Source organism: Aedes aegypti, chromosome 3 (genome assembly GCF_002204515.2).
Source record: "Aedes aegypti strain LVP_AGWG chromosome 3, AaegL5.0 Primary Assembly, whole genome shotgun sequence".
In the NCBI taxonomy this organism is placed as follows: domain Eukaryota; kingdom Metazoa; phylum Arthropoda; class Insecta; order Diptera; family Culicidae; genus Aedes; species Aedes aegypti.
Window position 1 is genome coordinate 382,324,830 of NC_035109.1, and position 27,269 is coordinate 382,352,098.

Below are 27,269 nucleotides of genomic sequence, written 5' to 3' on the forward strand. Positions count from 1 at the left end.
GTGTGCAGGTTGGTGAAGGTGTAAATTGAGATTCAAATTGACACTGGATGACGACGACGATGAAAACGACGATTCCGCGATCGGTAAGCGTGGTCTATGGTGGAGAGAAGAGAGCTATTTTTTAAGAATGAAATATAGCACTTCTGCGGTTAGAGGAATTCTTCGCTGCTATGCAACGATTGAAGCTTATTGTATCATGCTGGAGTAGATTTGCGATCGTTTAGGCTCACTTAAATGAAACTTTTGAAGAACGGCATAAGGTGTGACCTTTACCGGTTGGTGTTCTTTGTGACAAATTAGCGACGTTGTCGTCTGACTATTTCTTCTAGATATCATCCAGAGATGGGCGGATGGAGCCATGCTGTTACCCGCCACATGTTTCCCATATTTAGGAATGTGAAATTTCTCTGTTTGTCCGTCTGAGTTATTTATTCTCATTTGTCGAAATAAATTTCGGCACAAATTAAGACGTAAAGTCCGTCTCAAGGAGGTCAACGGGATTTATTTTGCGTGTCGCGCGAAGTTCGCTGCTATGAGGAAGGAAATCACCTTTTCCGCTAACGACGATGACGGCGACAACGAGCGTCGCTTTGCCAGAGGTCGTAAATCAAATTAACGCGCAAATTTCGCCGGGTCTGATCGCAACGGCCACCGAACGAAGTGTCGTCGGATAGGGTGACTATCGTTGAAACGTTTTTGGGTATGCATCTTGAGCTGTGCGTACTCATATTCTTTTTGCTCGCAAAAGTTAAATAAATGAAAACACTAGGGTAAAGGATGGCTTCGACACAGTGAGGGTATTTTCGGCAGCACTAACTTATCGTCCTTGTTTAAATTTATCTACGGAACAAGAGTTAACTTCAATGTACTCAACATATTCCTTGAACTATAATCTTCCATGTAAACCTCATCTTTCACAAAAATATTATATAACATGGATTTTATCATTGAATGAAATAAATGCTTACGAAATTATCGTCATTCGTGAGCTGCCGAATAAAACAACACAAGAACAGCTTAAGAAAAACTCACCACTTTGAAAGGTCCAATTCTCCGCTCCAATACCAATTTGTAACAAAAGCTACGCACCAATCACTCATGCACTATTAAACTTTTGATTTGTCTATAAATCACTCGAAAATACTTAATTTGTATGCTTCAAATCACAAATTAAAATTAATGCACTTTATTTTTCTCGGCAATCACTTTTTATTACGGGAATAGGTTGCCAGAAAACCATATTCAATTGCGGTGTATTTATTATTCACAATTCAAATTAATTGAAAAAATCGAACACAACTAATTAATTCATTGGAATTAGGCAACAAAGCATGTATTGGTAATAATTGAGCCTTTCAATACTTTCCTTAACTGAAGATTGTAGCACATAAACTTCAATATACTGAGAAACATATAAAATATACGTCTTACAATAGGTTTACTATTTTGGCAACACTACTGTTGTTCTACAGGCAATCAGAGGATAATATATTTGTGTCAAATCATAAGTAGATTGATTTGCAAAGGGCCTATTCTGATTTTCTCATACACTGAGAATAATATGAACGTAAAAAAAATATAAAAGAAGCCTGTAGCATTTTCAATTTTGCGTTAGCGATTTTTTGCGCATAGACACAAGGGTGCGGCTTATTTTTCGAATGTTGGCTTTCAGTGAAGTCACCATAACTTCGGTTATTTCTAACCAATTTTGAAACTTTTAGCATCATTATTTTCAATATTAAATTTATGAAAACTTTGTAGAACATCAAATTTGTCTTAAATCAAAAAGTCCTTGTTAAAAGTAGTTTTCTCGAAAATTTTCTTCATTTAACTGGAAAATTCATATTTGTTTGACCATAACTTCATAAATACTAAACCGATTTCAAATATTTGTATGTACATGTTCTTGAAGCAAAAAAATAGTTGTTCCCAAATTGTTCATACAACACATTTTTCTAAAAAATGGCTTTGGCTTAGTTTTGTAACAAAAACTACCCAAAATCATGATTTTTTAAAGAAAAATCAAATTTCTTTGGATTGTTTAAGTTTCTTCGCCAAAAATTACATTCTTCCTATAAATCTTCTTTTTATAAAGCATTTTGTTTTAATTACGAGTTGCATTTATGTTTTAACATGAGCAAATAAATTATTGTTTCAAAATATTTTAAAGTCCTTTTCAAAGATTTAACAAATGAGGAGAGCCAGTTTCAGCTTTAAAAATATTGTTTAACTGCCAATATAAAAAAACCGACGTTTTGCGTTAAAAAATCATGTTTTTGTGCAGTTTTTGATTAATAACTTTGTCACAAAATTTTTTTAGTGAAATGTGGTGTATGAAAAGTTTGAAATAATTTAGTAAGCTTCTAAACCATGCAAAAAGATCTGGAATCGGTTGAGTGTTCATGAAGTTATGGTCAAACAAAGATATTTTTTTGTAAATGAGGAAACATTCGGAGTAAACTACTTTTTATTGGAACTAGTTTTGATTTTACACAAATTTGATATGGTATAATGGTGCTGAAAGTTTCAAAATTGGTTAGTAATTACCGAAGTTATGGTGACTTCACTGAAGGCTATTTTTTATAACTTGAAAATTTACCTTCAAGACGCTTGTGCCCCCTCTAAATCTTAATATTTTTAGCTCAAACTTTGAGGTTTCTCTTCGAATATGATTCGAATTCATAAAAGTACAAGAGTTTTTGGTTTTGAGAGCTTTTGAAAAATAAGCCGCACCCTAATAAACAGTAGTGTGAGGGCCTGCATGTTGCATTCAAACGCAACTCTGACATTCAAGTTATCCGATAATCGTGTTCCGCGGATTTTTCTTGAATCTTGAATCTGAATCAATTAACCATGACGTCACGCTTCAACTTCTAGGTTGGATTCGCACTTGCTGCAAGTTTATAACCATGACATGGCAATTTTTACAGCCGAAATGCTGCCATAGTGAGATTGAATACAAAAAATATTCGATAAAATATTTATTTAATTTTTATTTAAATGAAAACGACATTAGGCAGCGTATATTAAAGACATAACGTTAAAATGTACAATTTTCGACCATTCCCCCCTCCGCAACGGTCTTTGCATGAAAAAAATAAATGTGTTTGAGCCTACTCCCCCTCCCCCTAGAGCGTTACGTAATTTGTGGACGGCGCCTTAGTCTGCATCAATTTAGTGGCGTTGTGTATTATGGATCCGACAGATATATGGATAAACATATTTTTTAAATATATTTTTTCTCAATCTCCAAGTGTCGCGACTAATATTTGAATAGTGCGTTCATACACATCGTAAGAATGCAGCGCCACACATGTCATTATGACAGTTATGTCGGGAACGAGTCACACGTCGCGTGTCCCACACGCGCGTTCCGATTTGGTGGGCGCGCGACAATATTCAATTGGGTCCTAAAATGTTTAATGAAATCTTGTTTTTATTTAATGACACGAAAGAGAATGTTACTATAACTATTTTAGCAATTTTTCCCGCTCAAATAACGGCTACATCATATTTGAACTGTAATTTTAAAATTGGGTCCATAAATGAACCTTGACAGTTATGATCATGTTTGACGCTCGCTTAATCGGCAAAAATCAGGCCTATGACATGCACCGCTGTTTTGCGATTCAGCATCTCGACGAGCCTAACTGTCATAATTGTGTCAACATTGTTTTATTTGTTTTGTTAGCTCTCGAATTGATCAATGTTTACTAGTTTTACGGAAAGGAATTGAATCATGCTCAAAGGTTACTGGGTCTTATTCAGGACCATTTCGGGCTGGGAAATCTACATAGAAAGTCCTGCTATTTTTTTGGAAGTAAATCAGTGTTCCAGTGGGAATGTAAAGCTAGGAGAGTCTTATAATACTACTAAAAAACTACGAGACGGATCGATGGGGAAACTGGAAATACATATCTTGAAAAGAGTCACTTGACCTACCTTTTTATTGGCGGTTTTTTCGTGAAGATATCAATTAGTGCTACTGATGGTGTGATTGATAGCGTCTTTATGTATCTTCATTCAATTCAAAATCGAAGCTTTTACCGTAGTCGGAAATTACTTTTGATTTGTGACCGTTTGGGAAAAAAGTATTAGGAAATTCATTAATTCACAGTGTACACGACCTTCTCCGCACGCGCCCCATTGTGGGAAGTCAAAAAAGAGCGCAAATATATCCAATAACGGGATGCAATTTACATTTTCACTTGAAATATTTTGTAAATGAACTTTTCACCTGCAGAATACTTTTATTTTTAGCAGCACGATTAAAACAAAAACAAGAAGTTTGATGCGATTGACAAAGTTGACAGCACACTGACAAAGGGCTCGATTTTTCGAGCCCGGGACATGCGCCTACTGTCATTTACTGCTGTTTGATATAGGGATGTCCAATGCCTGGCAAAAACACCACAGGGCATTTAGTTTTAACACTGACTATCTGACATTTCGGAAGGGACACGAAAAACAAAATACACTCAAATTTTGAGTTTAAGCCAAGGGGTGTGACAAAATCTAAAAATAATTTAGAAAAGTGTTTTTTGGACTTAAACAAACGAAAAGTATTAAAACATTTAGTAAACAAGTGTTTTTGGCCTAAACTTAATCGTTTGACACTAAAATTGGGACATGGCTTTAGGACCCTATTTGACTCTCTGCTATTTTATTTATAACTGCAATTTTGTTCTCAGTGTAGTCTGTATTTTTCTGCATTGGCCCTTTCAACGAGTCGAAAATAATGAGTGACGTTTAATTTTAGGATTTGTCAACAAATACGAAATGTTATCAATACATTAACTACTTTTTGCGCAGTTTTGGATTGCCGAAGTGAACATTTTTATTGCCGACAATAGAAATTGCATTGCCGATATTAAAAACAAGTGCCTCGTGACTTTGGTGAGGAAAAATAGAAGATTAAGAGAATAAAATAGTGTTTTGTGTATAATAACTAATAGATGAAGAGTGCTCAAGCGTATTTCAGTTGTTTCCTGCTAATTGTGTTCTATTGTTGCGTAAAATTGCCCTCTTAAAAGTTCAGCTGCTTAGGCTGCCAACAATACGTAAGTTCCCCTATATAATTTAATTCCACTAGAGTAACTCAACAGCAAGACCGTCTTCAGCGTCGTGTCCTAGACAGTAGTCCAAGTAATCATTGTGAAAAGAAGAACCCAATCTGACATCCCGGTCAACCAGTCAGTGATTTTCGATAGCGATCGATATAGATTCGTTTTGAACCGTTAGCGATCGCCATCGTTGGTCAAAGATCTATAAAGAATTATGAAGACTGGTTGGTCGGGATTCGTCAAAAGAGGCTTTCTCAATAATATTTTTTAGTTCACTTTATCACAAGTGATCTAAATAATATTAAAGCTTTAGAAAAAGCTAAACTTATGTTCGATGTTCGCGTGACATGGGAACATTTCCGGAAGCCTGAAGGAAATTTTGGTGCCGTCGCACATTGGTCCAGATTTTCAAATTGCTGGCAAAAACCCCATTTCCAAACTTAGTTTTTCCCAAACCCCATTTCCAAACAAAGTCAAGCATATCAGATAGTTGAGAATACTTACGAGAAGTTAAAAATAAACACGTTTTCCTACATGTTCAGACGTCAAATTACTGCACATGTCCAAAAACCTAAATTTTTGCTTCTAAACTTAACTGCACATGTCCAAAACCTAAATTTTTGCTTCTAAACTTAACTAATCAATTTTCACCAAAAAACCCGTGCAAATTATAGATCCAGCATATTTTAAATTTATATTAAAGTGTCGTTAACCTTATTCAATTATTATTAATTGTCGTAGGTACTTTAAATATTTAAAGAAGAGCATTTTTATACCGTACAAATCGCTCCCCGCTACTCTCCGCGGAGATATCTTGCTCTAACGAGCGTTTAAGATTTAGGAATCGATTGAAGAAGATTCTTCTTGCCTAAGTTTGCCTAAACGATAGTTGTTCGAAAAAAATGAGTGCCAAAAACGTATAAAAACAGCATTTTTTCTAGAATTTTGCCCTATGACAACCAAAAAAATTGCGACTATGCCTAAAATAGAGCCTTTCACCCTAAATCATGTTCCGAAACACTTGTAATGGCTAAAAGTAGTAAAATATTGAGAATGCGTTATTTCTGTCATGATTTTGCAAAACTAGACCAATGTGCGTCGGTGTCAAAAGTGGGGTCATGGTACCGAACATTGCCGTATGAGTGCTAAACGCATAATTTGTTAATGTTCTTCTCACGCCAAGGACGTCTGTCATGTCAAGGAAGATACCAAAAACTTTGTATGCACAAATAGCGGGGGCAACCATAAGTCTAACTTTTGGGATTGCCCTTCGCGTAAACGAATCGTTGAGGCTCGTACCAGGCAGATGAACGGTATCGTTTTCCGTAGCAGAAATTCCCTGGGCAGAATTTGCAACAGTTTTAGTTTATCAGTTAACGATCGGTTGCTTAATAATTGTACCCATCAGGTAAATTTTAACATGACCCAGTGACCCACCGGAATAGCTCCGGCCAGAGGAATAGTTCCGCGTTCCTCTGGCCACTTCTAAAAACTAGATATGTGTGCCAGTACACTGACAAAAATCATTTGAATCCGTTAAGATTTCGCTGAGCGGTGAGGGTTTTAGTATTTTTGCTTTCACCCTGGCCTATACGGGTTAATCATGCTCATTCGCAAGCTAATTTCTTTTCGTCGGGTAACCGTTCGAATCTTTTAATTTCGAATGGAAAAACCCAAAGAAATTCCTATGAAAACATTGTAGCAGGTAATTCAAGGTCCTCCCTTTTAAATTTTCTTCCTGCGAGAAACCGTTCGAACTGTTTCAAAGCAATTAAAAAAAACCATGGTTATGCAGCCACAGGTAACTTTTATTCTGTCTCTTCATCAACGGAAAATCATCAGAAAAGTTACCTACTTCTAGTAAAATGTCTGCATCTGATTTTGATTTTTTAATTGAACAATTGGATCAACTGCAATGCTTAAAACCACTACTATGGCTGAAGCAGTTCAAGTTGGTGTGAAAATCTATATAAATAAAAATGGAATGGTGTTTGTATGTCATGAAATGGCTTACGAAAGGGTTGATGGATTCTAATGATTCTTTCTCCGTTTTGTTTGTCAAGGGTTCCGACGTGTTTGTGTGTATATAAATCCCAGGATATTCACCGGGAAAGTTGGAAAAACTAGAGTGTACTGAATTGTCATTTTCCATGGGACAATCCATAGTGTTTTTCAACAGCCTACTAGATGGCAAGACGAAGTTTGCGGGGTCCACTAGTTACTAATAAAATTGTTATTGGATTACGTTTTTTCTAATGAATACAAATACATCATAATAGCAATCGAGGTTAGCATTCAGAACCAGTGTCACCGCGAGTGTAGCAGCAGGAACCGTAAGCTTTTTCCGACGCATCGGAAAAGAAGTGCAATTGGAAGGATGTGGAATTTGGACAGAAGATGTACCGATTGATGAGCAATTCGTTCAGAAGTATGTTCGTCCCGGTCCCAGCCCCAGATTTGTCCGTCCTCGGTCGTTAGTTCCCGTAGCTCCTGCATAAAGAGTTTTGCCGTTGTGATGACGGGTCCCACCAGGCCAAGTGGATCGAACAGGCGAACTATTTGGGACAGAGCGATTCGTTTCGTGAGTGAGATGTTGTCGTTAGGTAGATCGATTTTGTAACTTAGGTAGTCGGTTGCTGGTTCCCAATGGAGCCCTAGACTTTTGATGCAATTGTCGTGGTCTAGGTTCACCGATGTCTTCAGCGTTCGGTCGTCTTCCGGAACTTCATCTAGGACGGTTTCGACATTAGAGGCCCACTTGCGCAGCTCGAAGCTGCCAGCGGAAAGAAGGGAATCCAGCTGCCTACGAAGTTCGATGGTTTCTTCCATGGTGTCTGCTCCAACGAACAGGTCGTCCACGTAAAAGTCCTCGCGTAGAACTTGGGTAGCCTTCGGAAATTGGGTTTGTTCGTCGTCGGCAAGCTGACAAAGTATTCGGGTGGCCGAAAAGGGTGCACACGCAGTTCCGTAGGTTACGATCTTTAGCTCGTACGTGTTCATGGGTACGTCCGGCGAAGAACGCCAAATGATTGACTGTGTGTCCCGTTCGTCCACGCGAATCTGACGGAACATTTGTTAATGGGATGGGTCCTGGGGCGCAGAATTATGGATCATTAACTCTGCTAGCACAGGCAGGATGCGTCGAAGACTACACGCACCTTACACGAACACTAGTGTGATGAGGGATATGATAGTTCGGCGTAGGGTGTGCTTCGTGGTCGTGGACTTGTTGCATATGCCGCAGTTCTTCGTAGTCTCGTATGAACTCACGGTATTGGTCACCTAGATCCTGATTCTGTTGCAGACGATTTTTGATGAGGTGGAAACGACAAAGAGCTGAACAGCGATTGTTCCCAAGGGTGATCAGAGCCCTTCGCTTCAGTGGAAGACGAAATTTGGAGCCGCCGTCGCTCGTCCGAGAAACGGTGCGGCGGAAATGTGCCTTGCAGGCAGCTTTTTCTACGGAGTAGTTGGTGGAGTCGTTGCCTTCTTTGATGACCCAATATTTCTCAATCAGACGGTGGAGATCCCTGACCGTAGCGACGTTTGCTACGACGGATGTTGTTCGGTAGTTGGTTATCCCTTCAGATACGACCCAACCTAGAACGGAATTGACGAGAATTGGCAGGGACTCGTCGAGTTGGATCCGGCCGGGTACTTTGAAGAGGTCGAAGAAGATTTGTGCTCCCAGTACGAGCTGAACGGGATTGGTGTCGTAAAATGACGGGTCTGCAAGCTGGATTTCAGATGGAATTTTTCAGGTTGAGACGTCCACAGATTTTGATGGTAGGTTGACGGTGACCTTTGAAAGAACCAAGAATTCGATTGCTGTAAAAGTCACTGACTGTTGAGCGAGTGACTGGATCATGAAGCAACACGGATCTTCCGGAGTCAAGAAGTGCTCTAGCGATATGTTCGGTTCCAGTGTCGTCGACTAGAATGACCACCGCTGTGGTCAGCAGGACGCTCTTCCGCTTCAGGCCAGTAGTGGCGCAGCTAATAGGTCCGAAGATGGCAGAAGCGGGGTTTCTAGGTTGTTCTTCGGTGGATTGGGCAGACTGAACCAAGACGAGACTGAAGGAGCTTCACCGGGACAGAGTTGCGTATGATAGCGGCTTCTACATATGCGGCAGATGCTAGACCCGGGGCATTCACGAGCTTGATGGCCTATTCTGAGATAATTGCGACACAGTTGGTAGCGTCGGAGCTCCTTTTCCTTGTCTTCGATGATCATCTTGGTGAAAACGGCGCACTGGTATAAGGGATGACGGTCGGAACAGACGGGACACTTGCAGTAGTTGAGCTGGCTAGCCCCATGGCTTACGACGGGACGATAAGAAGGTTTCTTTGGGGCAGCTTGGGATGGAACTTCAGGGAGGTTTGTTGATCGTCTGCAGAACTGACTTTCCGTTGGATGGAAGTTGTCAAATCCTTGACGAATACCCCTCCCAGTCGCGTCTGGTGATCTAATCGAGTCTGATAGTCAGCATATGGATCAAGAGAATATCCCAGTACTTTGTCCGCTCTCCACGCTGGTTGAGTAACGAATGTTCGCTTCGAACTGCTCAACAAACGAGTGAAATTCAGAAGCCGTTTTCTTTCTTAGCGAGCGAAATTCGAAGAGGGAGTCGACAGTCTAGCGGGATTCTGGTAGTGGCCTACCAGCAAGCTCCAAGCCCCCTGATAGTTTGCGACGCTGATGGCGATGGTTTGAATCAGCTTGAGGGCATCTCCGAATAAGGAAGACCGCAGGTAGTAGAATTTTGGTATGCTCGAGAGTTTGTGTGACGTGTGGACGAGAAAGACGGATCGTGGAAGTTTAGCCAGTTGCCGAGCTGACCAGAGAAGACAGGCAACTTCACATTGGGTAGTCGAACTGAAGACGTTGGATGACTGGGGCGGCTTGCTGAAGAGTAGGTGTAGCGTTGGCAGCAGAGGCAGAGTGCAGGAATTTCTTGACGTGGAAGTACCCGCTCTCGAAGTCCGTTTGAATTTTCAGGTACTGCTCCAAACCTTTCTCGTCCAGTGATTGGAGTTCTTCTTGAGCTACACTTACGTCCTTCCATAGGTTGATCACGTGCTCCAGACGCACCGGGAATTGTAGAGCGTCTTGTTCTTAATTGTACTCGCTCACGAAGGCTTTGACGAGGTTGAACGACGTCAGCAAGCCCTTCAAGTGGTTCCTGTGGTACTTGACGAGTCGAAAGTTCTAACAGCTAACGGACAGCGGGGATCCAGGCCAAGGTTACATTTTGCGTGAATCCGGACGAAATTCCTTGAACCCACGGGTGTGATGGCGATTCTGATATGAGTCAATGTCCGAGACGGAAAGAATTAATATTGTTAGGCTCGACGGGACTGTTACTGCATAGAAGATTGCCGCTGCTTCTGCGGAAAAAAATGAGCGCTCTTTTGGAAGGCTGTGATTCACGTAGATGTTCGAACTGAAAATGCCAAAACTCACTCCTCTCTGGGATAAGGATCAGTCCGTGAAACGATACTCATGATTGGGGAAGCGTGATTGCAGGAGTTCGTTTACCGAAGCTCTGAGGGCCGCCGTGCTGTCTCCTTGCCAGCTCTTTGCTCCATGCCAGTGAGTCTTAGCCACCGTGAGGAGGCAGGCGCTGGCGACTATGCGCAGAATCCAGTATCCTGTTTCAAGAAGGTGAATTCTCTCGGCGCCGGCAGTTTTGGCAGAATAAGCAGCCACTTTTCGACAAACAGCTGCATATAAACGATGCCGGAAAGAGTAACAGCGAGGACGGATCCTTGTGGTACCCCGGTTTCTTCTTTAAACCATTATTGCGACGCTGTATTGCCAATAAGTACCCGGAAGGACCGGCTGGTTCCTATTAAAAGCTTTCGCTATATCCAGGGATATTAGCTCGGCATGCTTGCCGTCGGAGTGGACCACGTGGAGAAGGCCACCAAGAAAGACAAAGTAGGTGTCAGTACCATATCCCGGACGAAGGCCTGTTGACGATGTCGTAGCCGGTTGTCTTCTTCCAGTTTCTCGCGGAGCCTTCTGTTCTCCATCCGTTCTACGACTTTGGACATGCAGCAGGTTGGTATTTTGATGGATCTCGGGAATTCACTCTGCTCTTTGGAATCGGAAAGATTGCTCTTCGCACATGGAGTTAATTAGCTCGAGAAACTTGATTTTCCCGGTAGATGGAAGCTGTTTCAGCAGCGGATACCCAATTCCGTCAGAGTCAGTGGATTTTCCATTGCTGCAACTAAGCGCAAAGACTAGTTTTGCCATAGAGAATGAGCTATTGATTTCTGAAGCACTTATATCCACGGGTATTTTGAAGTAGACGAACGAAAGTTGATGAGTGCGGATTTTGTTCTGAAAGGATTGACTGAACGAGTCCATGGTCACCAATTTGAAATCGTCTTATCCTCGATGTCCAAGGCAATGGATGAGCTTTTCCTCCTCTTGCCGCTTAAAGCATTAATTTTGCCCCAGAGTACCGCCGCCGATTGGTTCGAATTCAGAGGAAGTCCTCCCATGAAGAGCTTTCAGCTTTCCTGATGACGGCCTCTCGGCCGGGTTGGCTGCTGGTTTTAGGGATGTTTGAATCGGCCGCTTTCTGAATTATGTTACTGAGATCGGAGAGAGAAGATGTTTCGTGGGAGTTGGTGGCGTGGCAGATTTCATCGTCTTAGGCTTTCCAGTCGGCTTTATTATAGCCCCATCAAGGGCATCAAGCATTTGGGTTATATTTTCAAAATCGGAAGTTTTTAAAATATTCCATCGGTGAAATTTTGAATTTTTCCACTTTTTAGCTATTTTTCATACTAGAACCCATGAAAATCCCGTTTTTCGATGCATTCCAGCCCATACAAAATGTATGGGAAAAATTCACTGATAGAATATTTAAAATCTTCCGATTATGAAAATATAGACCAACATACTAAGCTCATACGGTGAATTTCACCGTAATCTCAATAGCTGAACAGTTCGGTGAAATAAAACATCGTAATTCCGTCGTAATTTTATGGATTCCGGTGATTTTTCACCGAATACTGTAAAACTTTACCGTATTCCGTTAATTTATTTCACCGAACTGTTCAGCTGTTGAGATTTTAAAGGAATCCGTAAAATAATTTAAGTGTGAATACTGATCTCTAGCGGGAAAAAATCCGATGTACATTTCGATTTTTATAATCGTCTGGTTCAGACATAGCGTGAGCCGTTTAATTTCCATTGCTGACAGAACTTGATGGGCACCGATAAAGTCGGTAACGGAAAGGGTGTACGATCTATTAGAAGCATTACTAGGAGACAAACTACGGGTAGGACTTGGTGGCGGTGCGGCAGTGACGTTTTGGATGCTGCTGTTGTCGGCTTGAGAATTGGCTGTCAAGCGCAGAGTTTGGTCTAGTTGTTGGGACTTCCTTCCAAGTTTATGACGACTGCACGGGTAGAAATCAGAATCCAAAAACAAGATTATGACTCATGATATCATGATTCTAGTGTGTTTTCATCTTATGAAAATACTCCATGATTTGGACTCATGATATCATGGGTCAGAATGCCGTAACGCAACACACGCGTTAGGTTTTCGTTGCTGATTGCTCGGAATCATGATTCAAATTAGACATGGGCAAAAAGAATCGGAGCCGTTCAAAAGATCCGGATCACTTAAAAGAACAAGTGATCCGTGGCTCTTTTTTGTCGATAGTCGATTCATTTGATCAGCATGGATCAGACAAAAAGTGACCCAAAAAAAAAAAAAGAACAAATCTCCTTTGACGGTTTCTCGGCTTTATTATAACGCTTGTTCCGTGCCTCGCTTTGCGCGCCACGCCACACAGGCAAGCACATTTATCTGCTGCTTCGTGCTCGTAGCGCTCTCAGCATAGACAGACAAATTTGCTCCACCCTTTTGCATACAGACAGATGAAAGGTAGTGAAAAAGTACTCACTTTAATGGCAGAGCACATTTTTGGTTCGGGTAGGAGAAATCGGCCGAGCACATCGTGAGTTCTGGGGAAGAATGAGAGAGACGCATGTCGTTTAACAGGGAGTGAACCGCTCTTCTTTCCGTTCGCTCTTATGAACCGTTTTGCCCATCTCTAATTCAAATGCCAAAAATGCTGAGTCGCGCATCCGTTTATTATCGACAAAATAAAAAAAAGTTAAAAATAGCGTACACTGAGATTCGAGCCAAGAAACTTCCGATTGTAAGCCACGTACTCTACCACTCAACCGCTTCGTCATCTCGAATTAAGAGTGACCGATACGAATGAGTTGAAGCAAAGTGCGCCGTTTAGTGTTTTCACACTGGATGTTACGCTTATAAGGAATCATGATTATGACTCCAGGAACCATGATTTGTGGTCCTGATATGAACCTAACCAATTTATGAATTTCATGATTTGTAAATCATGGTGTGGGAATCAGATTTTTATCCGTGTGCTGACTCCTTTAATCACACTTTCAGGGTAGAGGTCAGTTTCATCTTCCATGCTGCGAATATTATCAGGGTTGTGAGACGGTGCCTGGGACTTACTACCTAAGTTGAAGTGCATAGGGTGCCCAGAACGCCTGTTGGCCAGGACGTTTGATGAGGTTGATGTTTTGGTAGGCGAAGTGGTTCGCCATTCGCTCAAGAAGTTCGGAAGAGGCCTCGTGGAGCAGCACCGGTGAGGGCGGTGATGTCCAAAAAGTTGGCATAGAACTGGTCAGGCATATGAACGGGAGCGTCTCTTTTTCAGGAGTTTCGAGGGAGTGGTTGTCGGCTAGAAGGTTGTTCGACTTCCCAAGTAACACAGAAAACATCTTCTCGGTCAGCTCTCTGAAAATTATGTTATATTCAGGTGTTAAAGATTAAATCCAATACATCTTCTGCTTTAATGCCGTTATGATGATGTTTTAAGGAAACATATCTATTAGGCACGCACAGAAATCACAGTTACGTTATATTTCTGTTCGATTCTTGTATGTATAACTTAGCTAAAATACTACCCATGACTAAAATTCAGCTGATGTAACTAAGTTATAAAGCTGCATACGAAAACATATTGCATACATCTCTGTTTTGATTGTTGTGATTATGATGTTATAATAATGCTTTTTTCTGTCAATTGAAAAACAAATTTAGCATCTCAGTTTCTCTTCGAAGATTGATGCAGGGATTTATATTTTGAAGCAAAACAAAATATGCGAAGAAACGTTATGCAAATTGGTAATCAATGCAAACGGAAAGGGGGAAATGAATGGAGATGGATGTTTTAATTAATAGTGCACGAAATGAAAAACTTGTTAGATGTTGTGATTTTTCCGATCAAAAAGATTATTTTGTCTCAATGACGATGCTCACATTTACCATGAGTAAAATAGCATGTGTTTTTTTTTTTCTGTTGTTTTAAACACGTATTTGATACTTATTTAAAACATTCCAATACCTGTTTTTTCTATGGCTACAATCAAAGCAAGGCCATGAACAGCACCGCTCAGAAAAATGAAGACAAATGAATTTGCGATTTTAAGCACGGCAAGTCAAGAATGAGTTCGACCCAGTCACTGTTTAATGTTTCTATTATCACATCCTCAAAATATACAAATCAATTAAATTATCATCGATTCATAAACGAATTGCCACTACAAAACTTTTTGACCCGCACTGTGTGCTGGTGGTCAGCTACATCATGTTTCTTGATTGTTCGGTCTGACGAAAATTTGACACAACCGTATAGATTTCACGAAAAAATAAGTAGCAACTGCACATGTATAAGCGGCGCGTGAATAATCAATAAGTACAGCTCTCCGTTTCACCAGAAATTTTGAAACCGCTTATAAAAAAACACATACCCTTTATGCACAATGCTTACCTTATATTTTCCAATTCTGAACATAATAACAAAAATCCCAACTAAATTTTATGCACCAAGATATTCTTTTTTGATCACGGTACTTGCACTTGAATACATGACGAATCTTTTCCATTTGTTTATTTTTTTTACAGCTGTCAAAACATTTTAAGCAATACACAATGTGCGCTTGTATTTTTGCATGCCAGATTACATCTTGATAACTTGATTTTAACTTAATGGTTATAATGATGTATGATATAACTTCGAGTGTTTCGGAGAGCCCAAGCAGGACGCTTTGTTTTCGGGACGCCGGTAGTTGTTTTTCGTTTCGCGAGTTTTGCTGGGCAGTGTTTCGGAGAGCCCAATCGGTTTTGCGTCGTCCGATAGATTTAGCTCACGGTTTCGCGCATGTTTTCGTCGCCGGAGATTTTTTTTTCCTGTTTTGGAGCGTCTTGCTGGGTAGTGCTTCGTGAAGCCCAAGCAGGACAGGTTTTACATTTAGAAATGGAATAGTGAAAAGTGAAAAATGAAAAAATGATTTGTTTGATTTGTGTCCTCAGTACTGTTGGTTTTTGGCTGCCCTAAGTTCACCAAACCATCCGGAAGTGACATGCAGCACATAAATTTAGAGAATCAATCCGGTGAGTTTGTTCCAGTGTGAAACTTTTTCTTTTGTGAGCCTTCCGGATCGTTTTTGTCCGCGTCGTGGAATTTCTGATCGTTTCTTGGACGGAAAATGTTATTTTCGGAGTTTGACAATTATGTTCAGATTGCGCATTCTGTCCGGGCCGGTGTTACGCAACTAACAATCGGTTGTGGATGCTTTTTAACCGTTCGATGACCCTGGAGGGGTCGATTCTGCTTTTCGTATAATTTTGAGCAGAAAAACCGACTGTGTTATCCTAGGGTGTTTAGTTCGAACACGCTTCCTTTCGTTTTTCGATTATCTAAAAATACAGTACCACCCAGTACAGTTTTTCAATGGGCACAGTACAGTTTTTCAATAGGCGTGATTTTTTTTTACGCGTATCGTTATTTTATACAATCCGATGACCCTGGAGGGATCGGTTTTGCTTTGTACTGGTTATTGAGCAAAAATATAACTGCACAATCGACAAGCATTTCGCGAAATACTATTTATACTATAAATAAGCTATTGTTTTCTCTTTTGATTGCCGGCATTCAAAAGATTAATTTGAAAACGCTTAAACAACAAATATTTATGGTCTATCGCCAGCTTTCTAGGCGAATCCTGACAATATACCTTCCCCAACCTCCAACTTCGTAGCACTTATGAGGGTGTCGCTGAGTCGGTGGCCTCTCATTAAGTAAGTGCTACATCAACATTTCCTTCCCCTATCCCAAGTTACGGTAAAGATGGGCGTGGCCGGGAATAACGATATTCATGCTTTTAGTATTCTTGTTTATGATTTGAACAAAGTATACTCCCCTGCCTTGTTCTTGAAAGTAGTCAGGATGAGATTATTAAAAAGAAACATGAATGTTGCTAGTATCCAATCTACGAAGTATACCGTAACTACGCTAACGCTAACGCTAACGCTAATGATGTATGATATAACTTCGATATAACAAATTAGAATGCTAGGAGAAGTATGAAACAGGTATTGTAAAACATCCAGGTGAACTAAGAAGATGTTTTAAAAGCCTTCCGTTCTTGCGCTTTTTCGGTTATAAATGTGTATGATATTCAGTATTGTACATTTGAACCAAAACAGCGATGATGTATGAAGGGTGTATTTTTTGCTCATTTATGACTAATTGTGTTACTTGGGTTGGAAGAGTCAAGCTGCTCAGATGACACCGGATGGTGCCTTTTTGAAGACGGTTACAAGGATTCGGAGAGAATAGCCGACAAATCACCGATATATAGAGTCTTCCGCAGATAGTGGTTGAGATGCTCGATACGAAGTTACGTAGGGTGCCAGGTTACCCGTAACATTCGGTGATATAGAAACTAACGAAGACTTAGGACTTACCACATGCACCAGGAGAAAAAAGATCTAGTTTACAATTTTCTTGACGAGACGGAACATTGTCACCTGCGTTTAGACGGTTGAAACGGGACTTACCACCCGAGTTGAAGTGATCGGAATGCCAAAAAAAAACTGAAATTCGTTCTGCGGTGTCACACTATCGTGAGTCTAGCTATCCTTAACGATGACTGCAGAACAACTCTCTACAGTCGTTCAAATAATTCAAATTCACTGAATTTTTTTTCGAGATTTTTTTTTAGGCTTTCTTACTAATTTTTAAGGTTCTTCTTCTTCTTTCTGGCGTTACGTCCCAACTGGGACAAAGCCTGCTTCTCAGCTTAGTGTTCTTATGAGCACTTCCACAGTTATTAACTGAGAGCTTTCTATGCCAATTGACCATTTTTGCATGTGTATATCGTGTGGCAGGTACGAAGATAATCTATGCCCTGGGATGTCGAGAAAATTTCCAACCCGAAAAGATCCTCGACCGGTGGGATTCGAACCCACGACCCTCAGCTTGGTCTTGCTGAATAGCTGCGCGTTTACCGCTACGGCTATCTGGGCCCAACATATATTTAAATTATTAAACAATATCTCCACGGTTTTCGGTGCAAAATATCTTTCTGAATTTCTCTAGGAGTAGATCAGTTTTTTATCTTTAAATACCTCTCGATGTATCTCCTTAAAGTTTGTAAGGATTACCAGGATAATTTGTGCCCTATTTGAATTTCGTCAAGAAAATCCATCTAGTTCTTCTGATATTCACAGAAATTACTTATGGATTACTTCGTTTTCTAAAAGAAGTTTGATGAGTAATTACTGTTTTTTAGGAAGAACATGATCCAAGAATTTAATAAAAAACACTTTTCTACGGACAACTTAAAGAATTCCTCCGAGTTTGTCGAAATCTGAAACGAAACTTAAACTCTTAAACTCTTGAACCATTCTAAAAACGTGAGGAGAAGATAATTTTAACGAGCTCGCAATTCTGCTTTGATAATTAATTCATAATAAGCCAGAATCTGCAAAATCAGATTAACCCTCTAATATCCAAATTTTTATTTTCGTACTAAAGATAATTTTTCGCTATCTAAATCCGATCTAAACACGTTTTAAGCAATGATTTATTTTTATTTTTATTTTTCTAATTTGTATTTTTGAACATCCCTACCATTTTCTATTTTTTCTTGAAGCCTCTTCTGGTTACCTATTTTTGACAATAGTATGAAGTTTTACAGTAATTTCAAAAATATGTTTTTTTAAATATGTGTCTGAAACAAATTTTATTTTCCGTGTAACTAACGGAAACACAATTTTTGGAGCAAATTTTATAGCACCAGGCTCTATTTCTGTGATGAATAGAAAATGTACGAAATTTTTCTAAAATGCAAAAATGTTTCAAAAGTCAACAAAAGATTTCTTGCAATGCGTGTAATAAGCCAAACTTGAAGTGAAAAATAAAATCATTTGGATTTTCTAGTTACGAAAAAATACACAAAATTCCAAAGGCAAGGTTGGGTACTAGAGGGTTAAAAAACGTTTTTCTGAATTAAGAAACAGGCAGGTGAATTCAATTATTCGGTAAAAGTTCTGAACATCTGTGGCAAATGAAATATACAGTCAACTCTCGATAACTCGATATTGAAGGGAGTTATAGAACACAAAACCATTGCAAATGTGATCCAAGGGATCAACGAGGCAGCCATGAAAACTAATTTTTACTATGGTTCTCTAACTCAATATTGAGCTACGAAATATCGAGTAAGGGAGAGATGACTGTAATACGTTGTTATAATTATGTAACAAAATGTAAATAGTAGCATTAATTGGTTGTAGCAAATTAGGATGATAGTATTGCCTCTGGATAATCAAACAACTGATCACCCTATGCCTCCAGTAAACGATAACAACCGTTCGTCAAGGGACCAAACAACCGGCACTCCCTTCAACTGCTCGTTCGGTTCGCCATTGCATTGTCGTCATACTGTGCGCTTCTGGCGTAATAATAATTTTGAAATTTATCCTCTCTGCCATTAACGACGATGATGATCGTTCGTTGCACCCATCACTACCGCTGCACCTCCGATGACCCCAGAATCGCTCACAGCCTTATTAGAGCACCTCGTCGTTGTCGTCGTCGTCGTCGCACCGGCGCAATAAGCCAATAAATTAAATTAGGATTTAAACGTGTCTTGAAATATTCTCGATCATATTTTACGCGGGTCGGATTATGCTACCAGTGCGACGCCGCGAAGCAGGACCGAAACCGAAAAGAGGTCTCACGTGCGTTCGGTCGCTAATGAAGTCCTCCGGTTTTTGGGGTTCGTTGCTTCCGTGCGCGCTCAGGTCTCCGCACCAATCGGAGACCAACATCGCACAGAGGTCCAGGTTTTCAATTTCCAAACTGTAAAATGAACTCCAACAGTTATTTACAATATCTGTTAGTTAAGAACACATTCTTCTGCTTGGAATTACGTTTTCAAAGGGACAGAGCCTGCTCATCAGTTTAGTGTTCTAAGAGCACGGCCACAGTATCTCCGGATGCAAATTTACTTACAAGTGTCAATGTTAACGCTAATGACAAAAAATAAATAATAGCTTTTTTATACCATACAAATCGCTCCATGTAACTCTCCGTGGAAATATGTTGTTCAAACGCGCTTTAAGGGGTACGGTTTCGATTGAAGTCGGTTTCTCTTGCCCAAGATTGCCTGAACGTTAGGCTTGTGAAAAAGTTGAGAGATTGTGCGATATTTGCCAGAAAACCATTCGCCAGAAAACTATTCGCCAGAATGACATCTGCCAGAAAACCATTCGCCCGAATGTACCATTCGCCCGAATGTACCATTTACCAGAAAACCATTTGCCAGAATGTACCATTCGCCAGAATGTACCATTCCCCAGAATTATTTTTCTTGTCGATTTTGATCATGAAATATCTTGGAATCCAAGGATTGCCGTCACAATATTCGACTTGTGTCACTTTTCACATGTTCAAAAGCACTGAATTGAACAAATAGTATGGTAACTTTTTCGTTCTTCACATTTTAAAATTTCTGCTAGTGCACAGAGCGAAGACAATATAACACTGTTATTCTACATCTCTTGCGAGATTTTTTGGCTATGAGGTTTTGATACAATATTCTAAGCTGCTTTACCTAGTTTTAAGAAAATTTCATTTCCTGTCACCGCGAGCTGTTCTTCATCAGAATATTGTATTGTACAGGATTTCTCGTACAACTATCAGATAGTTTTTGCTTTTCAATGGACAGTTTATTGGGATTGTGCTACTTTGTCCCGAGTATCGATAGCCCGAATGTCGTTTCCCTGAATACCCCGTTTTCTCAAGGAAATAGGTTCCTCGAAAATGTTTTGGCACTCATAATTATTAATTATTTCAGGCTGATGAACGGTTCATATGAAATGCACCCTTCTTTTTCGATCAGCGGTTCTTTAAAGTTTCTCCGAACTCAGCATTTTTTCTTGTTTTCTTTATCGTTCTTTCTAGTTCACCACTCTGTCTCTGAAGATTGTTTCTTTTTGTTTATCCATTTTGAACTGCATCTATTTTGGGGCCGTCCATGAACCACGTGGTCGTTCAAGAGGGAGTAGAAGTGGGTGGTTCTATCATAATACCACGATCCATAAAAATTTTGGGTCATTTCGGGATAATGGATTGCAGGAAAAATTGTAATTCGGGTATCTGGCGTTCGGGGAAATGATATTCGTGGGAACAACATTCGGGTAAAAATAGACCAAAAGATTTTATTAATAATGGTCACCTAAATATCAGTACCTGAAAAAAAGAGTATTTGCTTACCGCTACTTGACATGGTTTTGGCAAAAAAGAATTCTTCATTCCCCATATATAGAATGTTTTTCTTGATTTTACAACTGTCTTATTTGTCTAAAAGCTCCTGAAAGTTTTTATAGTAAACTAGCGGTCCCGGCATTGTCTTGCCATCTAGTAGGCTGTTGAAAACCGCTTTGAATCGTCCCATTCAAAATGACAGTTCCGTTCACTCTCATTTTTTCGGCTTTCCCGGTAAATATCCTAGAACTTTGTGTGTATTAACAAACACGTCGGAACCCTTGACGAACAAAAAGGAAAAAGAATTATACAAATCCGTTGACCCGTTCATAAGCCATTTCGTGACATACAAACACCACACCATTTTTATTTATATAGATGTAACTTTGGTTTGCGAATGGAGGCATTCATTACTTCATCGAACGGACGGCACAAATATATGCAACGTATATCAAAAACTTGTAAATATCCAATAAACTAGCTTTTAAGAAGCAACAAAACTTTTAAGAACAGCTTAAGTATGATGAAAATAAGAGAGCACCACTTGTGAAATATTCCAAACCATAATTCCCTGTAAAACTTAATAATCTAAAAAAAACATTCAATTAAAACTGAAAAAACAGAGAGATGGAATTTAATAATTATAAAATAGCGATTCTATGACACTACCCCGAACGCCACTACCCCGAATGCCATTATAAAATAGCGATTCTATGACACTACCCCGAAAGCCATTACTCCGAATGGGTCATTACCCCGAACGCCACTACCCCGAATGGATAACATTTTGAGACATATTCTAGTTAGAGAGTGGGGAGATAATTGTACGATTCCTTTTGAGTATTTCACGAGTTTGGCTCAAAAATGTATTTTTCAAATATCAGAAGATAAAAAAGCAGCTAGTTGTTCAGCAAATAATTTTTACACACTAAGTTTTGTCCTCTAATTTTGGGAAGATTCACACAGCCACAGTGCAATGTTTTGAAGAACAGCCTATTTCGAAAAGAAGGGTGAATTTATTATGAGAAGGATAGCTATAATATGTACAAAATTCGGATGTAGTAAAGTCTCTTATTGGACGTCGGTAGCCACTTCCTTTACTCATTTTGTAGGTGTCGGGCATTAAGATGGTGGTAAATCCATAAGAGACCTGTCTGTTTTAATACAAGAAGATAAAAGAAAGGGAAAATTTCCGATTAGAATCATAGCAGGAATCACTTAAGTGAATGCCTTCAAGATATATTCCTTTAAAAAAAGCTGTTCCATATGGAAATATTACTGACTAGCTTATTCAACAAAAACGTGAAAGAACAGCCTATTTAAAAAAGAAGGGCAAATTTCTGGTGAAATGTTTGCAGCTATTACGTGAATGATCACTGTAACAACGTGATGCTATGACACAACCTATATTCATAAGAAAGAAAAATATTTGTTCAAAAACAAAATTGAACACCACCAACAAGTACAAATACCGGTGATTACGCATCTGTTAAGCAACACCATATTGAGGGTTATGGATTCGAATTCCTTTCAGTCAATAAAAGGCTTATTTTATTAAAGCCCATTCACAAGTTTCGTAACGCTAAAGGGAGCAAAAAAGTTTGTGGGTGGTTGTCATCAAAATGTTACAGAGTTCTGTTTGATCTTTCGACCTTGACGCTTGCTCCTACGGGGGCCAGCGACGAAGGCAGGATCAAACGGTCTAGTAAGTGAAAAAGTGGCGTGATCGGTTAGTTCTTTTTGATCCTTTGACCTTGACGCTTGCTGCTGGGCAGTGCCTTTTTTTTCTGAGTGCCTTTATATAGCCGAGCAAACGAGTGAGGCTGAGAGTGGATTGTGGCTGCACAGTGAAGGATAAAGAATCAATTGGTGAGCTCGTTTCATGCTACTACTTCTAATCTATAAAATATGTATGACTGCACATTTAATCGTTACAATTGTGGGACGTAAATATGAATTTTCAACAAACTATGAATTGTTCGTCACTGTGAGTGTCGATACAAACTCTGATTCATGAATTATTTATGTTTCACATTTTTTTTATTTTCAGAACACCCCTTTTTACCTTTATTTTTGTAATCAAAACAAAAAAAACTTTGAATGGTTCGACACTACAAGTGTAGACTTGCGAAAAGTTCACTTTATTCAACAAACTTTGGATGGTTCGCCACTGTAAGTGTCGGCATAAGAATAAGAGTGTTCTATGATGTTCCAACCAATCAAGTTTTTTGTTTCTTTTCAAGTAAGTAAAATATAATAACACATGCTTTCGTCCTGACAGCTGTAGGAATGTTACATTTAGGTATTTGTTCAACAAACTTTGAATGGTTCGTCACCTCAAGAGTCGGCATAATTTTCCACTACATAGAAATTGTTCATATCAAATGAAAATATTATATTTACAAATAAGCATGTATGTATCTCACAAATCATTATTTATCATGGTCTAATCGCTTATCAAAGTGAATCCTGTGACCCAACGATCCTTCCCATTAACAAACATCCCTCCCAGTAACCTTTGTGGAGATGCAGAGGCAAACACGGTCTCCAAATAGCAAAGGTTACACACTAACATTCCTTCCCCCAATCCCACCTGACTGCAAGGACGTGGCCGGCGCCGTTATTGACCCTGTATAAATAGAGGCACTGAATTATGCACATTGAAGAAGATTATGGCCAATCCCAGCCAAACTTCTAGTTGATTCTTTGTGCATTTTCACTGATTTCGGTCAATCACGGAATAGCAACCATTGATATGTGTAGTCAGTCTAAGCTAAGCTAAGCTAAGCTAAGGTTGTCATCAAAATGTTACAGCCCATTCACAATATGTAGAATTTCCATACAAAAAAAGTACATTTTTAACACCTACCCACCCCAGGTGTTAAAAATGGCAATTGTTGGCGAAATGAAATTTGTGAATGAACCCTTGAATTGCGAAGGTGCCCACTGAGCTGATAAACAGGCACTGTCTCAGAAAGAATGAGAAGAATATAGTTGCCATCAAGATATTTCGAAAGAATAAATATATGATGAACATTTTACCGACGAATTTTACGTGCCATTAATTACCAGCCTTCATTAGAGACGCATTTTTGCACGCAAAACAAGATACTGTACTGCATCTCATACTATTCGGGGTAATGGCTCATTCGGGGTAGTGGCGTTCGGGATAATGACCCATTCGGGGTAATGGCTTTCGGAGTAGTGACCCATTCGGGGTAGTGGCGTTCGGGGTAGTGGCGTTCGGGGTAATGGCGTTCGGGGTAATGGGATGGAGCCAAAATAGCATAATCTCATGCTATAACATCTGTAGAATGATAGTTGCAACGTATATTGAAAAGAAGCAACAAAACTATGAAGAACAACTTATGCTGAAAAGAAGGGCGAACCACTTGTGAAGCCTTTCAAACCATAATACCATTTTACAGGGACAACATATATTAAAAAAAAAACTTACTTTACTATCCATTCTTTACATCAGTAAGCAGTATCTTTCATACATAGTGAAGCAGCTTTTAATGAATGCAATCGTTATTCTTCTGTATATTTTTTCTTTCTAGTTCCACGGTCCCCTAGTATTAAGTATTGCTTTTTCAATTCATATTCATAAAACTTCAAATAATGCTGTTGATTGTTGAATGCTCGAGAAATCGATATTTTTTATTATATGTACCTAGTGCAACAATTAGAATATGGATATTCGAAGCTGGCTCACTAAGTCAACGGTAGGCTATGTCCAAGAGACCCTGTACTATTTTGAGTATATTAACCAAAATAATCTCACACATTTTTTTTAATGCTCTACAATTGCAAACTTAATTCACCTGATAAAAAAATAAAAACAATTCTAGGGGATGGTCAATTCTGGGGAATGGTACATTCTGGCGAATGGTTTTCTGGCGAATGGTACTTTCTGGCAAATGGTTTTCTAGCATATGGTACTTTCTGGCGAATGTCATTCTGGCGAATAGTTTTCTGGCGAATGGTTTTCTGGCAAATATCGCACAATCAGTTGAGAGTCTCAAAAGGAATGATAAACGGTTTTTTTTAGATTTTTTTTACAAGAGAACCAAAACAAAGTATTCAATGCAAAATTATTTTTCAAATCATTTTGTCTAAAAGTAGTAAAATATTGAGAATGAGAAATTATTGTTTTTTTTTTTAATCTGACCTACTGTGCACCGTTAACATTGCATCGTCGTCGCTTTCGTCTTTGGTTGGCTGTTGATCATCGCTTCGTCTTGATCTTGCAATCTTTGGCCCGGGGGGAAAAGTTTTGATTAACTCACAGCATGTTTCACTCGTGTTTTTTTTTTCTTCTGTGACCTGCAATCCCCCGGAGAACCATTAGGGACCAATCGAAGGCCCTTCTTAGCGCTCGCCAGCAAAGCAAATGTTCCGAATTTTGTGAATAATAATTTTCAGCAATAACCATAAATAACGAGACAGTGCCAGGCAAACTGACTGACTGAATTGCAGTTAGAACAGAATGGAAGCCTATTGAGGCGAAGGCACACCGAAGTTCACAGACAATTGGAGATGAACAACTCGGACAACAGTTAGCTTGGCCTGTTCCGGAGGTGAGATCGGCAATCTTCAAACCACTCAAAGTCATCCATAATCGCCCTTTCGGCAGAGGACGAACTGCAGCTCTTTTTTTTCTCGCACTGCCATGACTTAATGATGATGGAGTAGTTTGGCCGCAGATTTGCCTTGGCATACCATTGCTCAGTGCGTGTGCGATTTCGGTGGTAAATTTGCTTTGTTATAGGTGCATCATATGGTAGAAGCGTTCAACCGATCTGTGTGGATGCTTTTTGTTAGAAAAATTGTCTGGTTGTAAACGTTAGAATGGTTTTTGTGCTTTGAAGTCAGTATTGTTCGTATTTTCTGCGGATTGTATTATGTGGTAGTTCCATGTTTAATAATATTTAGTTTCACAAATGTGGAAGAGTGTCAGTGACATTTGAGTCCATTATGAGTGAAAATTCTAAAAAAAATCTACTGTTTTCAAGTTTTTGTAGAGTTTTGGCTCCCATACAACTCATGTAATGTAAAAAGTGGCTGAAAACCGTTTTCTTCTGAAGCAGGTTTTTATTCGAAACCGACCGGGAATTGAACCCAGACACCTTCAGCATGGCTTTGCTTTGTAGCCGTGGACTCTAATCACTCGGCTAAGGAAGACCCCAAGACAGAAGCTGTAAAAGATTATTCCAGAAGCTGGAAAAGCTTCCAGCAGAAACTGGAAAAGCGTCAAGAAGAAGCTGGAAAAGCGTTAAGCAGAAGCTGGATAAGCTTCCAGCAGAAGCTGGAAACGCTTCCGGCAGAAGCTGGAAACGCGTCCAGCAGAAGCTGGAAAAGCGTCCAGCAGAAGCTGGAAAAGCCTCCAGCAGAAGCTGGAAAAGCTACCAGCAGAAGCTGGAAAAGCTTCCAGCAGAAGCTGGAAAAGCTTCCAGCAGAAGCTGGAAAAGCATTCCAGCAGAAGCTGGGAAAGCCTCCAGCAGAAGCTGGAAAAGCTTCCAGCAGAAGCTGGAAAAGCTTCCAGCGGAAGCTAGAAAAGCTTCCAACAGAAGCTGGAAAAGCTTCCAGCAGAAGCTGGAAAAGCTTCCAGCAGAAGCTGGAAAAGCTTTCACCGGTAGCTGGAAAAGCTTCCACCGGTAGCTGGAAAAGCTTCCATCAGTAGCTGCAAAAGCTTCCAGCATAAGCTTCAAAAGCTTCCAGCAGAAGCTGGAAAATTTTCCAGCAAAAACTGCAAAAGCTTGCAGCAGAAGTCGCAAAAACCTCCAGCAGAATATCTGCTTGCAGTAGCCGCAAAAGCTTCTTACATAAATTGTTGAATTAATTTCAGTAACTTAATTGTTTCTGGTAAAAACTTAAACAGCTTGTTTTTAGAAAGCTGAAAAAGCTTTTCTCCAAACGCTTGCTAAGCTTTCTCCTAGAAGCTTTAAAAGCTCCAGTTTTTAGAAGCCTGGAAATTTTCTCGCTGTAGTTTGACGGGGGTGGGACATTTCGCATAAGGACGTTTCGCATAATGGGAATTATATGCCTTCTTTAAAATGCTACCTGTTCTTCTATGAAACTGGTTTATGTGAAACGTCCATTATGCGAAACGTCCGCATGCGAAATGGGTCACCCCCGTAGTTTGACGATCTAAGGAAGCTCGTTATATGAACAAAGAAATCTTCTTTGGACATCTAAATACATAGTTCATTGATTACAATCTATGGAAAAAACTGCATATCGGTAGCTAGCGCAAGAACCTAAATAAGAATAAAATGAATGAAGTTAAAATCTAATACTAATTCAGTCTCTCTCTCTCTTTCAAGATGAATGAATCTCCTCCAGACCGCAGCCTTTGAAATTCCTTAGATACTGCACTCGTTGAAATACGGAGGCTATATGCAAACACGACGCTCTCAGCGCTTCAAGTGCAAAACACAGCATTTACCAGGCTTTGTACGACGCAATCTCTCCTTCACTACTCTCAGAAGATCCGCCACAGCGCAGTCAGCCCGCAAACAAGTAATCCGACCCGAACGAATCGCGATCAACGCGATCCTCAGTGGAGAACCCCTGAGA

General features: G+C 39.8%; 1 long non-coding RNA gene across 1 annotated transcript; it reads left to right on the forward strand.

The window, feature by feature from the left end:
- LOC110679127 lies at positions 1 to 27,269 on the forward strand. Its single transcript, XR_002502236.1, has 2 exons — positions 1 to 83; positions 27,017 to 27,269. It is a non-coding gene; the product is annotated as an uncharacterized LOC110679127 (long non-coding RNA).